This window comes from Lycorma delicatula, chromosome 1, assembly GCF_047948215.1.
Source record: "Lycorma delicatula isolate Av1 chromosome 1, ASM4794821v1, whole genome shotgun sequence".
Classification (NCBI taxonomy): Eukaryota; Metazoa; Arthropoda; class Insecta; order Hemiptera; family Fulgoridae; genus Lycorma; species Lycorma delicatula.
Window position 1 is genome coordinate 2,543,812 of NC_134455.1, and position 17,478 is coordinate 2,561,289.

General features: G+C 30.2%; 1 long non-coding RNA gene across 1 annotated transcript; it reads left to right on the forward strand.

The window, feature by feature from the left end:
* The first annotated feature begins 3,533 nt into the window (after positions 1-3,533).
* On the forward strand, positions 3,534-11,629 carry LOC142318023 (uncharacterized). Its single transcript, XR_012754776.1, has 3 exons — positions 3,534-3,755; positions 8,607-8,747; positions 11,446-11,629. It is a non-coding gene; the product is annotated as an uncharacterized LOC142318023 (long non-coding RNA).
* Positions 11,630-17,478: the final 5,849 nt, after the last annotated feature.

The following is a 17,478-nucleotide window of genomic DNA, read 5'->3' on the forward strand; positions in this document are numbered from 1 at the left end:
GCATTACTTAAGTACCAGAATTAGTGATCTCCTATGGTTTTTGACCTGAAATATCGAATAAAATAGGTCCCAGAACTGTAAGTACAGTAGTTTTTTGAGAAATCGGGTTAAAAACAATAAATTGGGGTAATAAATCCTGTTTTTTAATAATTTTGTTAATGGGTAATAAACACAAATAGTTTTACCAAAAATTGAGGAGAATTTAATTCAGAACAAATTGGGCGAGTTGAATAAAACGAAGAAGAGTTAGAAAAATGGAATTTTATTTAGAAACAGTACATTTGACATAAAAGTACTTATTTAATGAAAACAAAACCAAATTCTTTCTTGGTGGTATGAAAAATGCGTTCCTATTCTGAAGAGAATTACCCAAAAAGCCCGCCAAAGTGAAATATCTTTAAGGAAAATATTACATAAAATGGGATTTAGATGGAAAAAACAGAAGACAACCAGAAAATACTGATAGAAGGGCCATGATATTAATTAAACTGCAAAGAATAAAATTTCTATACGACAAATTTACCTATTTCCCAAGAAGGAAGATCGATTGCCAGAGCATAGCAAGGTTGTTTTTTACCTTGAAAATTTAACATTTTGTCTGCTTCTGAATTGGTAAATCAACTATACCTAACCCATTTTCCAGATCATTATGAAATTTTACGTTAACTATTCTGTACTTAAGCGGACTGAAGTAGTAGTAAACATTTTTTCATAAATTTTTTTATCTCAAATAGCGACTGCCATTTTCTTTAGACAACCGAGTATGAGGGGAAATTTCCCCCACCTAGCTGCCAACACGTGTCCTCGACTCTTTATTGTGTCTTAGCGAATACAAGATGGATAAATATTTCTTTACTTTTTATTCCTTCATTTTTTCACAAAATAAAAAAAAGGAATTATATATATATACATATAAAATTTGATTACATCAAAAATTAATTTAAACATCAGGAAAACATTTTTGAAATATGTTTTAAGTGTAGCTTTATATGGAAGTGAAACTTAGACGATCGGAATACCTGAGAAGAAAAGATTAGAAGCTTTTGAAATGTGATGCTAGAGGAGAATGTTAAAAACCAGACGGGTGGATAAAGTGACAAATAAAGAGGTGCGGCAAATTGATGAGGAAAGAAGCAATTGGAAAAATATAGTTATTAAGAAGAGACATACTTATAGGCCACATATTAAAGCATCCGAATTAGTCGCTTCAATATTGGTGGGACAAGTAAAAGGGAAAAATTGTACAGGCAGGCAACATTTGGAATATGTAAAACAAATTGTTACCGATGTAGGATGTAAGGGGTATACCGAAATGAAACGACTGGCATTAGATAGAGAATCTTGGAGAGCTGCATCAAACCAGTCAAGTGACTGAAGACAAATAAACTCCTTCATTATTAAATATTTAATATTACATTGGCTTTTTAACTTTCTTGTAGACTGTTGTAATTTTGCGCCGATCACTTTCAAATTGTTCCCTAAAAAAAAGTTGAGTTCACTAAAAAAAAAAAAAAAAAAAAAAAAAAAAATCGCTCTAACTTTAAAATATCGAATTCGTTGAAGGTTCCTACTATTCTATGGGTATGGACCTAAAACTGTAAGTAAAGTAAAAGTCTTTGGATATCACCAACCATTGGCTCAAGGGGTGGAAAGAATGGGTTTTGAAACCCCCCTTTATAGGCACAGTATCGAATCTGTTTAAAGTGGTCGTTCTTTAAACATTACCTAAAACCTTTGTCTGAAACAATTTTTGATATGACCAACTCTTACAGTATGGGATGACCAAAACGTAAGAATTGCAAGATGGGGCTTGTCTTATGCTAAACATGTGAAACTTTTTCACTACAACCATTGTCGTGTTGACTAAATTTGAAATTTTTCTTAATTTTAAGGTGGAAATCTTTCCCTACTTAAACATTGATAAAATCTACCTCCGCCTTCCTGCGTGCCAAAAGGATTTTTTACATTAATATTAATCTCCACTTCACTGGTTTAATTTCAGTTTTTTTTTTAAATAAGTACAAAATAACCGTTTTACTTTTTATAGAATCACTAATAATTCTATTATAACATCAATAACAATAATAAACATATCAGAAACACAGAAGATTCTATATAATTTTTTTTTTAGTTTTGAAAATATAAGTTTTATGTTTCGATATAAGTTAAGCAAATCGTCAAAAAATAACACTTGTACAAGTTAGCACTTCAATATTATTGTATATTTATGGTAAAATGTCATCAAATTTGCAGCAAACGGTGTTAGAAAATAGTTAAACATCACTTTCCATTTAAATGTATTTGTAAAATTAAAAACATTTTTAATATTATATGTTTTAGATTGTTCATCATTTGATGTACTCTGAACGAGAATATCTAGGTCTATTTTTCATGATTAATATTGTTCATCGGCCCTATTTGGAAGTAAAGTACTTTTTGTATGTTAAAAAGTACTTAACTGAAAGTAGAAAGCATAAAAATATCTTATGTCCATTCAGTAAGATAAACCGATTTATCCTATGATATGTTACGTTTGTTTGGTTCAAAGCAAAATATAATATTCCTTTCCTAAGTCCAGTACTCACTAAGGATATAACTATTCTATCACTTTTGTCCTAAAGAGAGGTTGTGTTAGGTCCACCACTATTGCAGTTATGTTTTGAATTAATGCAGTTTCCCCTGTTATTATTACGTGATTGTAGTAAGCAGTAAATATATTTATATACAATCTTTGCAATAACCAAAATTTGATGTATGCAGTTGATCTCTCATTAATCATTCAAAAGCCCCCGTCAAAACTTCCAAGTTACAATGGTAATTTGGAAAGTTCTCGGCCTGTCGTGGAGGTGGCTCATGTGTGACCAAATGACTAAATTTTTAACTTAAACTTATCAATATTATTTTTATTTTACCTACATGAGGCAGAAATTAAAGTAGCTTTTAACAATCCATGTTCTTTTTTATTATATTTTTTAATTTTTCATTCACTATTATAAACAGTTTTGATGTTTTTATTTCTATTGGTGATTTATATATATACTTATACCCGCTGTTTGATCTTCCTGTACCACAAAACTGCAAAATACACTTTCTTGTTTCATAATCTTCTCTACCTGTTCACTACCCTAGTCACATTATCTTTATGTTTATTAGTTTCCTTATGCATTTGCATTAAAAGCAAATCTTTTCAGTTCATTCTTAGCCTGACAGCAGTTGATCCTGTGGATAAAAATGATCTTTTCTGTAACTTCAGCGATAACTTTTTATTTAGAATGATTGAATACCCAGTTACCCAGTCTTCCCTTCTTCATTTTGTTTATTAATCGGTATAAATTAAAATAATCACTTGTTAATCTTAGATTTTTGTTTTCATTTCACTTCACTTGATCCAATTATGTGCATTCTGTTAATTTTATGAATTAGATCATTGCATGTTTACAAAGAGAATTCAATTTAGATTTAGTATAAATTGTTAAAGAATAAAATTCAGATGTTAATAAATAATTTATTTTTGAAAATTTTTGTTTAAGATAATCGGTGACTGATGTTTCTTAGCATATAGAGTCATTGAAAGATAAAATAGCTGCACTAAACTCACAGTTAAATAGACAGTTGGAATTAACAGATTCAGCCAATAGTAGAATAAGAACTCTGGAAGATAATAAGGCTGTATTGAATCAAAGTTACATAAATTGGAGGTTGATTTGTGTTCATGTGAAATTACAAAAGAAAATTTGAGACGAGATTAATCAATTGTGAGTAAATAATAATTAATTTTTTGTTTAACTCGGTTAAAAAAAATAAATAAAAAATTTTTTGTGGATTTGTTGTATGTATTTGATTTATGGCTAAAAGAATTTTAGTAATTATACTCAGTAATTTTTCTTTTGGTGAAAACATTTGTGTTTAAACAATTTTGTTCAGCTTTTATATATAAATATATATACATATATATATATATACACACTAGCATTTCTCCGCCGTGGCTTTGCCCGTGATATCAGTGTGCTTTTTTTAATAGCAAACCTATTTATCTAACATATGAGTGCTAGCATCTGTCATGGCTTTGCCTAGGCTGTATGATTACTTGTGTTTCCTGTCACATTCAGGGGATATTTAGCCATCATGGCTTTCTTCACTTGCCCTTCCTATCTAGCTAGAGGGCTGTAACCATTGGACCCCGCTTTGTTCATTAAACTCATGCTTATGAGAATAATAATGATAAATAAAAATTAAAGCCTATTCAAATTATCATTGTATTGTAATTTCTTCAGAACAACAGTTTGGTCAGTATGGACCTGAAATTTTGAGTAATCTAAGATTGTGGGTTTCAAAACAGTTGGCCTCCATCTTAAAAATATTACTTATTGCTGGTTACCTGTAATTCATACAGGTAATACAGGTACAGGTATTTTGCTTGCTCGGTTCTTAGCATTACCTGACAAACACACTAGGAAATGACTATACTTTGTTTTTCAATTTAATCTTTTAATTACTTTTTAATGTTTTAATTATTTTTATTTTATGTTTTTTATTCAACTAACTGAAGGCAGGTACAACTAGTCGCTATGCATGTACAGAAACAGCGGATGTGTTGATTGAGCCACCATGCTGTACACTATCACACCCCTTAAAAAATTGAAAATAAAAAAACCCAAAAATGGTATTTAAATATTTATCTGAAGAGTATTTGCAAGCCCATTATTTTCACAAGATGTCATGAAAATAATGTAAGTAATTCATATAGAAACATATGTAAGAAACAGAATTTTTAGGCCGTAAATTAATAGAGCAGAATTAGCGGTTCATTTTGGTTTTTGATCTGAAAAATCTAATAAAATAGGTCCCAGAACCATATGTGCAGTAGTTTTTGAGAAATATAGGGTGAAAACCAATAAATTGGGGGTAAAAAAACCTGGTTTTTTATGTTTGTTGTGTAATAATTTTGTTAGTGTTAGTTAAGGGGTAATTGAAATTCATGCAAAATCTTTCTCTAGCTGTAATTTCCCGGCAAAAGATTTTAAGACATAGGTTTTTATAAATTTTTTTTTCTTGAGTAAATAGGTTGTTAAAGTCCTGGGAAAAATTTGTGATACACTTGCATATATAACATATGTTAATTACTGTGTCTTTGTGTGTTATATTTCATATAATATTAAATATATATATGTATACATCTTAACAGTAGAAAATTTTTCAGTAAATTAATTATTAATTATTGCAACTATAAAAATAAACATGTTAGTGTCCTGGCATGGTTCATAAAATTAATTGTTCAAGTTTACTATTTTACTCTTCCATAACTGTAGTTACCATATACCCTTCTACTGCAGAACTTACTTATTTATTTATTTTTTTTAATTTTACAGTAACGGATGATTTACAATTTTAAATTTACAACCTATATGAAGTACCGGTGAAGAATGAGCTTCAGTTAAAATTCTCCAGTAAACTGTCCAGTAAATTATAAAGAAAGAACTTAACCCTAGATAGTTCAAGGTGTTTCTGTAATGTGCAGGTCAAAGGGGAAGTCAAAAAATATTTACACTTATTCATATATTTTTTACCACATGTTTATTTTAATTAAGAAGTTTAATATTTACAGATCTGTTATAAAGTATGATTTTTTTTTTGTAAAACAAAACAGTTTTCTAGATTACATCTTGAATACTAAATTTTCTTAAAAAATAAATGTTCTTTTATCATCAGTAGATTTTTAAAATTTTTTACTAAACTACTCGCACTCTTTTGGTTCATTTTTACATTCAAAACAAGTGTTTGATTTTTCAGAATGTTTTTATGTATGTGTATATACTGCACTTTCCACAAGTAATAGTTATTTTACTTGTTTTTCTTTCTTTGAAGAAGCTTCACTGCAGCAGGTATAGCATTGATCTTTCCATGACTCGGTTATTTGCTTTCTTGAAGAGTTTGTTGTTATCTTATAACTTAAAATGTTTTCTACTGCTGTGATTATTGGTTTTTGTACTTTATAAGCTAAAGTACTTATTAGGTTATTAGGTTTTATAAGCTGTAATCCATGTTTCTGTTAAAAGATTCTTCTTTTATTTTTGTTACTTTTATTCCATTCTGGATAGTTTTGAATGTATATTGAAAAAAACATTTATACATATAATGTTAATTAGAGTATAAAAACATAAAGTGGCCACCTTCTAGTACTCCTTTTTGTCATGTACTCCATTACCATTTGATCGATTGAATCCATAGCGCCTTTTGTAGATTGTAAAATATCAGACGATTGTTTATATCAGACGTAATTTTTCCTTTGCAGATTAATATCATTATTTTAGTAGACAAGAAGATTAGGCTGTTTTTAGGCTTTTCGTTGGTTATGTACGATAGTGAGATCACAGGAGCCTATTAGATTCTAGATCTGTGAATGCAGAAATATTTAATTGCAGCGGTTGGTTTCCGGTTTCTTTTAATTCCTTTGGATTGAACTTGCCGTTTGACTACATGGTTCCTACCATCGCTTGATCATGTTCTTTGTAAACCTGTTAACTTAAAAGAACAGATGTATAAAACCAATCAGTAGTTGCTTTCCTCCTTGACTTTGTGATACAAGTAACCAGACGTTTTACTACTGATATTGAATCTGCAGGTATACTCAGCCTCTTTCCACAAGTTATATCCATGTTCAGTACAAAGCTGTTCATAATCTGTTAATAGTCTATTTGATTTAAATACTGTTATTTCTATGTTTTTCTTTTAAAAATACTTTAAACAGACATCGACCTCCGAACAGGGACAAGATTTCATTGATAGCTGTATTTACTGATTGATGGTGTATAATGTTTGGGAAGCTTATTATTGATTAGTTCAAAGAGTTTCCTTATTGGAGCAAATTTGTCACTCTGTCGTTTTCATTTGTTTATCGTCAAATTGTATGATTGCGAGCAAACTATGAAATCTACAACGACTAATAGGAGCAATATATTATGCTGTTCAAAATCATTTGACCACAAGTAATGATAGTCTAAATTATTATTATTATTATTTGCATCGACTAATATAAGTATTCCTAAAAATTCAATTATTTTCATTTCACTGGTCTTGTCTAAATTTTGTAAAACTGCCTCTTCATTCGAATGTTTCACAAAGAGTTACGATGCATTTTCTGAAAAGAAATTTCTAAGACCCATAAATACTTGTTGCTCTTCCGGTATCCTTCAAACCCGGATTTTCATGAAATACATTTGCTATCGTTCTACGAGTAGCCTTAATCTCATGAGTTGAATATTTCGAATTTATACTTGATTTCACCGTATATTTTACTTAGTTATTTTTCAAGAACCAAATCTAATTCTTGTTCATCTTGAATGCTAGGTTCTCCTAAACCATCACGTGAACGTTGTTGTAAGCAAAGTCTTCTGTTTCACTTGAATTGCACAACTCATCTTCATCAATATGTCATCTTAATGTAATATAATTTCTATATCACGGGTAGAAATATATTCATTCAATTTCAAAAAGATAAAACAACCATTTCACAAAAACTCAAATAAAACTAGCCTAGTGTAGAAAGTATTATCAACTACAAACACACTGACCTACTACTGATTGAATATAAGCAGGCATGCCAACTTACCGTAACAAAATAATCTCATTTAGAAAAACTGAAACATTTCAAGGAAAATACTTTCTGTTTAAAAAAATATTTTTTTTTAATAATATAAGAAGGGTCATTTGTTGGTCCAGGGGGGGTTTAAAAATAATTTGTTATCTAATTTCTGTTATGAAAATAAAAAGCTGTTACAAATCTGAACGTGAGTTTTCAGAAAAAAATGTTACCTTTAATGACACAAATTAATTTTTTCAGATTTTTTTACTGTATGGCATTTTTTAGCACAATATTTTTCTAAACTGTGACCATTTTTTGCCCTCCCTTGGTCCATGTAGGGTTAATGTACTTGAAATTCATGTTTTGTGCGGGATCACAAAAAGAGTGTTAGAAACTTTATTTGTTCAATGGAAATATAAAAGGGGATTCATCTCTTCAGATGTTATGAGATTTTGTTATTGCCGAGCTATTGAACAACTCAGTGTTAAGTATTACCTATTTTGCTGCCTATGTTAGGCAGCAAAATCAGGCATGTACTTAGAGACTATTGCAGTTAAAATTTTCCCAAACAAATAAGATGTTGATGAAAATTGAATGATCATGTCATTAATGCGGTGGTTTGATGCCTTATGATTTTTTTGTTATGGAGAATAATCAGAGATGTGGTACTTTCCTTAAATGCAAATGTCCTGAATTACCTGAAGCTTTTCTAGTTAAAAATTGAGTAGATTTTATAAATTGAGATAAAACTTTGTTGTAAAAATATGTAATCTACCAGTTAAAAATGCTGACACGAATAATAGCGCATTAGCATAGAAGGAGATTTTGAACAGTTCCTCTGATATGTATTAAAATTTACTGCAAAGTGTATTTTATTACTAATAATAGGAGAAACCAATTTTTAGTCCACCCACTACTTAGTAACAAGTATTAAAAATGTATAAATTTTATTTTACAGTAATTGTTTATAAATGGATTTTATAATATTTTGACACAAAATTTAACTGTAGGTTTTTTCTTATAGTTTGTAACATTTTTGGAACGCTTAGCAAATGTGATGAGTGTGGATGAAATTACAAAAGATATTGGGGATGATCTTCATACAGAATCACTTTTATTAAGAGTTAAACTACCAAGATTAGAATGTGATAAACTTGCTGATAAGGTATTTAAACATTTACCTTTTTTTACACTAAGTATTATATGTCATAATTTTTTTGCCATAAAGGAAATTGTCAAATTGATTCAGTTTCATAAATAATGTTTCTTAAAATATTTTGGTTCATAAAGTGTTTAATGTATTTAAAATTCTTTAAATTACATTAAACATTGTTTGTTTACAGAAAAGAAAGATTATGTAATTAAAGGGGTAAAATGTTTTTTATTGTACTCTTTTATCTTTACTTTCACTTGCTTTGTATATTGGCTATCTCCAAAAGAAATAGAGATGGATGTGAACTGATAAAACTTTGAGCTAAAAAAAATATTTAGCATGTCTTATTTTAATATTATATTAAAATACCTTATTGTGTAAAAATTATACAAATGAAAAAAAAAGTCAATTGAAATTAAAAAAATTGTAGAAATATGTTGTGTATTGCAATAATAAAGTTAAGAAATAATGAATAAAGAATTTGCAAATTCAGTTAGTTGTAAGCTGTTGTTTAAATGTTAATTTTTGGAACTTGTAAATAAATCCAACATGCAATAGTGTAACTTAATGTACAGTTCTTAGAAAATATTGATATCATTTTTAAGTGTTGTCATAAATTTTGGGTAGTCTTTTGTTTTTAATTGTGTTTAAACCCTTAGTAGTTATGTTTTTAAGCAGTAATGAGTGTTTCTTTTTTTTAAAATGAGCAAAAAGGGTAAAAACCCACTTTTTATTTAGATTTTTAACATATTTATCCAATAATGTTTCTGAAGACATTGAATCTTTTTATTTCTTCCTACAGACTTGAATATTTTATTTTTGATGTCATGTTTGCAACCATATTCTGTTGCTACAATTAATTTAAATAGTAAATTTTTCAGTATTATTAATGTTTGTTTTTGAAGGTCGTTAAGAAAGAAATGATGTAAAGGATTTTTTTTTAAACCAAGAATTAGGAACTGCTTTCAATCGGCTTATTTTAAAGTTGGTCATTGAATGTGTAGCATTAAAAAAAATAAAAAAAACATTGCAGACATTGTATCAAATAATACACTACTCTCTTTTCTCTGTATGTGTTTGGTTTTGTTAAAATTTGGGTATATTTAAGCAGTATTGAATATTGTATATTGGAAGAGTACTGAAAAAGGATGTGTTATTTGATTATAATTTATTTATTTGCCCTTTTTAGGAAGATAATAATTATACATGATCCATCATACTATGACTATCCAAATACTATACTTCCACAGTTGTAAATCTTTTGCTGCTGCACATGGTGTCACTCACTGACAGCTGCTAACCTGCACTATCAGTTAATATGTAGTATACTCGCCTAGTACTTAGTGTGAATTGCCATCGTGATCCTTGTTCTTCTGTGCGTGATTTACTTATTGTTTTAATTCTCATTTTAGTGAGTGTATTGTTTGTACGCATGTAAAATCTGTGAATGTGTGTATCTAAAAACTGTGTATGTCTGTTTTGGGCTTGAAAATGGGTGGATAATTTTACAAATTCAAAATGGTGTGTGCTGTTTTGGGTGGAATAACAATAATAATATTAATTATAAAAAACTCAAATATAATATTATAAACTTGATAAGAAGGATATGTTTCACTCATTCCCAAAAGATAGCGCACAAAGTAAAATCTAGGTAAACAAATGTAGCTGACAAGACAGTTTTAATATTGTCAACACAACAATTTGAATCCTACATTTTAGACCTGATCGCTATGAGCCAGCCTTACTAAGTCAACTTTTAAGTTATGAACCGTATAGAAAAAAAAATTAAAAAAGATGCTTCTCCTACTGAGCACTTACCTAAAACAGGAACTGACAGTAGTGACTGGTTCAAAGAACATACATAGTGAAATTAGAGAAAGAAACAAGTAAATGAGGTGCTATCAAGTAAAAAAGTATTCCTTCATCACCAGAAAATTCATCAGTGAATGGTGAAGAGGAAAATCTCTCCGTGACAGGATCTCAGAGAGCCTGAAAACATTGTAGTAAGTACATTTACAGAAGGTGAAAAACTCAAGCTGCTTAGTGAACTGTATTATATCAAGTTAGAAAGCAAACATTTACAGGAGGAATTGTCAAAATTAAAATCAAAAAATTATTCACTGAAGCGGCAAGATAAATACGTGAAAAAAATATTCACTCCAGGCCAAATTCAAAAAATAAGAAAGAGCGTTGAATTCAATCAAACTAAACGCATAAAGTGGTCTTTAAAGGTATTTCTAAAGCATTTTCTTTACACTCGGCTGAGCCACATGCTTATAGATACCATTTGAAATAGAAATATTCACTACCGGCAGTTTTGACTTTAAAAAAATGAGTGAGCAAAGTTACAATCATTCCGGGTGTGCTAAGTGTTGTCATAAATATTTTGAAGAACTGCTATTTGTATCTATTTGAAAAGGTTTGTGCCTCATGGCTTATGAAATGAAGGTGAAAGAACAATACGAATTCGATGAAAAAACCATACGCTTCTACAACTTGCTAAATATGTCCAATTGGTCAAAATTCATGGTTATTAAAAAAATTGGAAGCAGCCTGTTTTTTATGATTATGACTGCAAACTTACAAAACCCACATAATTTTTAACATAATAACTCAGAGACTATTGGATTCAACTTTGTGGTCATGACTTATGACTCAGGAGGTGGGAATGTAAATTAGCATTTTATTTATATATTTTTTAACATTTCAGTTATGCTGCTGAACTCTTGAAAGAAATTGTGATTAGTGACAATGAAAACATAATCGCAGCAGATAATGGAAAGATATTACTTAGAAAATAGCAGACGTATTATAGGCCTAATCATAACTTGAACATGAGGTGGCATTTTATTTGTTTTCCCATGGATATTTTTGATAATAGTCATTCATCATCATTTTTGTAAGTAGTCAACTTCATATAATATAAATAATCCAACGCTACTAAACGTCATTTGTTTGTGTGCCTCTCCCTTAGCTTAGCACTAGAATGTACTGATCACTAGTGGAAAATCCTGGTGTATACTACTAGTTACACATCGCTGTATACTTGTAATATTAAATATTGATATACCATATACATATTTATATATATATATATATATATATATATATATATATAAATATATATCAAATATAAACAGGATTTTATTTTTTTAAAAATTTGTTTATTGAAAAATAAAAGGAAAATTAATTTATTTTTCTACATAGTTTCCTGATTAAGAAATACATTTTTCCCAGCAAGAAGGAAGGTTTTTTATCGCAGCATTGTAGAATGAAGCTGGTTGCGTCAGGAGCCAATTGCGCACGGATCCCTCCTTGCCCTCATTGTCTTCAAATTGTTGCCCTCTTAGAGCTTCTTTAAGTGGCCCAAACAAATGAAAATCGCAGGGTGGTATGATTAGGCTGTAGGGAGGATAATCAAGTTGAGTCCAGTGCATTTCTTCTAGTTTTGAGACTGTTAGAGCTGCCTTGAGCAGCTTGAGCCAGTCGAGTCTTGGCTTTCACTGGGGCTGTCTCCCCTTTCCTCGGCCACTCCATACTGGCTTGTTTCAACTAGGGAACGTAGCAGTGGACTCACGTTTTGTAGCAGTTGACAATCCGACTCAAAAATGCATCACCTTCTTTCACAAACCTTGCTGTAAGACTCTGAGAGACCTCCAAACTTTTCAACTTCTGATCTGCAGTCAAACGGTGAAGGACCTATCCGGCACACACTTTACGAAACTGTAGGTCATTTGTGATGATCGCTTTACAGCTTCCATAAATTGTTCCCACTTCTTCTGCAATTTCAGATACTCTCACCTGTCGATCGTCTTCAAGATTGTCTCGAACCGTGCAAATGTTTTCCTTTGTAATGCTGGTTTGAGGATGGCGATCGTGTTCCTCATTTTCCACTCATTATCGCCTTATTTGAACTTTTTATGCCAGGCTATCACACAAGTCCTCGACAATGTTTGGTCCCTGAACTGTGGAGTCAATCTCCGGAAAATTTCCATCGCTTGAACTCCTTCAAGAGTAAGAAATTTTATAATTATGTTTTGCGCAGTGGAGGGTGCACCTGTTGCTCCAACATCATGAGTATTATTGATGAATTGGTTGGGAGTGTGGAACGGCTGACTCTCCACACTCCTAAGCATACTAGAAGCGCGGGCCCAGTCCTACCAACCGTAGATGCTTGTGAACAGAAATCCTGTTTATATTTGATTTACCTTCGTATTACAGTTGTTGCTGTTATTATTAATCAGATTTTTTCATAACTAAAAAAACAATTTATCTACATGGCCTTCAAAAGGACTAATCTGCATGAGAGTTAACAATATCGTACTAAATTTGTAATTTTGATTACATAATAATTACAAAGTACATGCGGTAGGTAATCTTGAAAAGCGCTAATAATATTGTGTATATAGTTTAAGTGCTCTGTAAATAATGTAATCATCAGCGCTTGTGTGATTTACCTTAAGATAAATTAATTATTTTTTAAATAGTTCTCTTATTTTGTCTGTGCAATTTACATTAACAATTTGCTTAAATTAGTGATGGTAACGGGGAAATTTTCAGAAAATTAATAAAAATTAGTTTAACTTTTTTTTTTTCATTTTACGGTATTGAAAATGCAGTAATAAGTTCAGCTGTTTTGCTTAGTAATATCAGAGAAGATGTTAAAAAAGAATCTAGTGGATTTAAGATAATGGGAAATATAAATTCAAGGGAAAAGATAAATACAAGTAGACACAAGACTTTTATAAAGTTTGTAAATAAACTTTTGAGAAAATTAGGAGCCTTAGAGAAGTAATTAGTTAAAAATTTACTAGTTTAGTTTTTAAATAAATTAAGGCCTCTCCAACTTTGTTACTGTTGAGATCAAATTGGTGGAAAATTTGATGTAAAAAATAAAAATATTTATTAAAAATAATTTCAGTTAAAATAATTATCAAAATGTAGCTTGGGTGAATTAGGATGTTTTTTATACTTTCTTTTACTTTTTTTATATTTTTTAGTGAACTTAAAACATAATACAGATTCATAAATTTAACTTGTATGTATTACTGTTTTAAATTTTACTCCCCCGTATGTTCAGAGAGTGTTGTAATCTATGTGACCTAATTCAGTAGTATGAAAAAAAGAAAATTCTATGTAGAACAGTTATAGTATATATAAATTTGATAATGTAAATTCACAGTTAACCTCTTCCTAAAAATGATCGATCAGATTTTACCAGTGAAAATCTTAATGTAATTTCCACTTGATTTCATTAAGCTTGTTTAATGATCTTTTGCTAAATAGTATTCTTTTTCTCTTCTGTTTTGACGTTCCGTTTCGTTTAGCCATTCTGTGGTCAGAGCTAATTCTGTGATCATTCAGCTAAGAGTTTATTGTTTTCAGCAACATTAGAAGTAACATAACTTTAATTTCACTTATTTTTATAGCGCTATAACCATATTTTCATGCGATGTAATTAATTTAACTTAACCCGTTTCTTATTTTGCATGTATGAAACTCTGAGAATGTTTAACACTAATAAAATTTGGTCTGGTGAATGTACTCTTGTACATTGCTCTCTTGTTTTGTGATGTCATAACATCACAAAACAAGAGAGCAATGAGTAGAAGGCATGTTGTAGTAAACCCCGGGTTGCCAGTCTGCAAGTTATGTCCAAGAATCAATGGACAAAAAAATCATGCCAGTGTAGTTAAGTTCAAGATCATATCTGTGCAAGTCTCCTCCTCTGTACTTAATATTAGTTCAAGAGTTAAGGATATTTTTTGTTTGTATCAGATCTTCACTTCAACTGGTATTCTATGAGGTTTATTTATATTATTGTGGATAGTGTTAAAGAAAAAATAAATTTCACTTTTAGCAAAAGCAAATGTAGATTTTTATTTTTTTTCCATGTTTTTAATTTTGTTTTTCGTAAATGACATTTTGCTTCCTTTAGTTGTTTTATTTTACATTTAATTTACTTTTCTTGTTAAGATGTAGTTAAAAATGCAATACCTATGTAAAAATTTATTATTTTATAATAAATTGATAACCATGCAATTTTTGTTAAATAAACACATTAATTGTCGCAAAGCCACAGACAGAGTTTCTGTTTTACAGTGATTCTTGAGTACCTGAGATAATGATAACTATTGAGGCTCGCATTCTGTATGTTTGAAAAAAATGATTAAAACCTGATTAGGTTTGGGATCAAGATGAGATATGAATCATAACATAAACAAATAACCATAAAATAAATAATGAATACATTAAAAGTATTAAACCATAGTGTATCAAAAACTGGACAAAAGATTATGAGACCTTGACAATAGAGACAAACATTCATAGAACAGCGATTGTGCTTTAAGAATGACCGCAACAATTACACTGGTAAACATGATTTTTGACTCATGATTATCAATATGTGTAGTTAATGCAGTTTTCAAATATTATTTGAAATTTCTCCATCACCCACAGTTTTTTATTTTAATTTTTTTAAATATTTTAAAACGTGTTTTTCGTCAATTTGTCGATTGCCAAGTAAAAGCTCATAGAGCATTGTAAATATGATGGATCCAATTGACCTAACTCAAGGGTAGTATTGCTATTGTTGTGCAGGTTCAGATGTGTATAGGTACAAACACGATCTAGTGTACCATATATTCATAAAAACGATGCCGTTTGTGAGATAATAGTGAACCAGTAAACACATCATTGTGAATGCTTTGTGTGTCTGAGTTATTGTGTATTGCATATTTACAACTTTATTTCTTTTAATTACTTATTAATTACAAAATTCCTAGAGTCTGTTTAAATCATCCTACAAATTTTTGTTATGTATCTGGTGAAGTGATGCTAAAGTCCCAAAGGCAAAACCTTACTCCATTAGTAAAAAGTGTAATGAACTTCATTTTGGGTGTAGAGTCAGGGACCAAACAAGGGCTTGGGCCCCACGTATCTGTTATTTTTCATGTTCTAGGCTCCTCACTGCATGGAAAAATGGCACACGCCACATGCCATTTGCTGTCATTATGATTTGGAGGGAACCCAATATCACTCTTGTGACTGTTATTTCTGCTTAACAAACATTAAAGGGATTACATCAAAATCAAAACATACAGTGTGTTGTACCCTAACTTGCAATCTGCAATAAGACCGGTTCCACACTGCAAAGAATTGCACGTACCAAAGCTTCCAGAACATGTGACATTAGAGGAAGAGAGCTTTAAGTCTGATGGAAGTAAGGAAGAAAAAGAAACAGATTCTGGTGATACAACTTTTGAACAAAGCGTTTCATCTGAGCTTCATTTACTCTCATATGATCTCTGATGACTGATCTCATATGAGATTTAAAGTTATCCAAAAAACAGTCTGAAATGCTTGCTTCCCGGCTAAAAGGATGAAATCTTTTTTAAAAGAATACAAAGGTATGTACGTATTGTAATCGTCATTCTGAATTTAAAGACTATTTTTCTGAAGAAAATGGCTTTTTCAGAAATGAAAAAGATGCAAAATTTAAATTTAACTATATCTGTTCCTGTATATTTTACGTTCAGATTTAATAATAACTTTGGTAATTATATAAGTTATGAACTCCCCTCTGTTTTTGATGAAATTTGGATTATACTTTTCGTAAAACAAACTTATTCGTTACTATTAAAATTACTCGTCGGAACGCTTTCCATCGAGTTAGTCTCTTCCAAGTTACGCAGCACCCTTACCGAAATTTTGAAATATTACAAATGTAATATGCTTTATTTTGGAACTAAATAAATCGGTTTCGATGAAATTAAATTCACTTAAGGTTAAATTAATTTAGGCTTAGCTTAAGATGTAGGTTTTGATAAACGTACAATATGCATTATTTGCGGAGTAAAATGCTTGGTTTAAATGAAATTTAATCGAGTTTAGTTAGGTTTATATCAAGGTTAATGTTAGGTTTACGAGTAAGTCGATTGAATTTCCCGTAGTTTAACGGATTAATTCACACTTCTGGTTAAATCGACTAAGTAAATCTAATCGTATTCTTAACTAAATTTATACGAAACAAAATTTTAGTCGGCAATTAATGTAGTTACCGTGAAAGATCGATATCTGACAAATATGAATTTTCTCCGGTGAATAACGTCACGTACCAAATACGTCGGTGAAAGATTGAAATATTTGCTTATTCGGACCTTCCCTGAATTCGTGACAACATAGATAATCCCTGGGGAGGGGGGTCGAAACATTAACTAGAAATTAAAAATAAAATCAGTCCATACCAGTGTCAAGAGTAAACAGATTACGAGAAATCCTCGTAAAACAAGTAAATTTAAATTTTCTCCAGACATAACCTACATTTGATAATCTCGTCTAATTAACGTTAAATTTACAAATTAAGAATGTTATTCTCCAACATCAGAGGCGATTAATCAATTCACCGCATTTATAAATAAATCAAATCAAATTTTCAACATTTTATATACCGGAAGGGCCTATCAGGATATACAGATTATTTTACACGAATGGATGAATAACGGATGTAAATGATTGTCAGATGGTTTGCTCTTCGTTCACTTTTTTTATAAAAATGTTTTTATTCAACATTTACCATCAGAGTGCACCCTGATAGCGGTGAATCTGTTTAATCGGCTCCAATGTTAGAGAATAACATTTATAATTTGTATATTCAATTTCAAATTCAAATCTATTCCGATAATACTTTTACAAATATATTCACGATGTTCCATTATCTGGAATAAACTAAAGCAACGAAAAG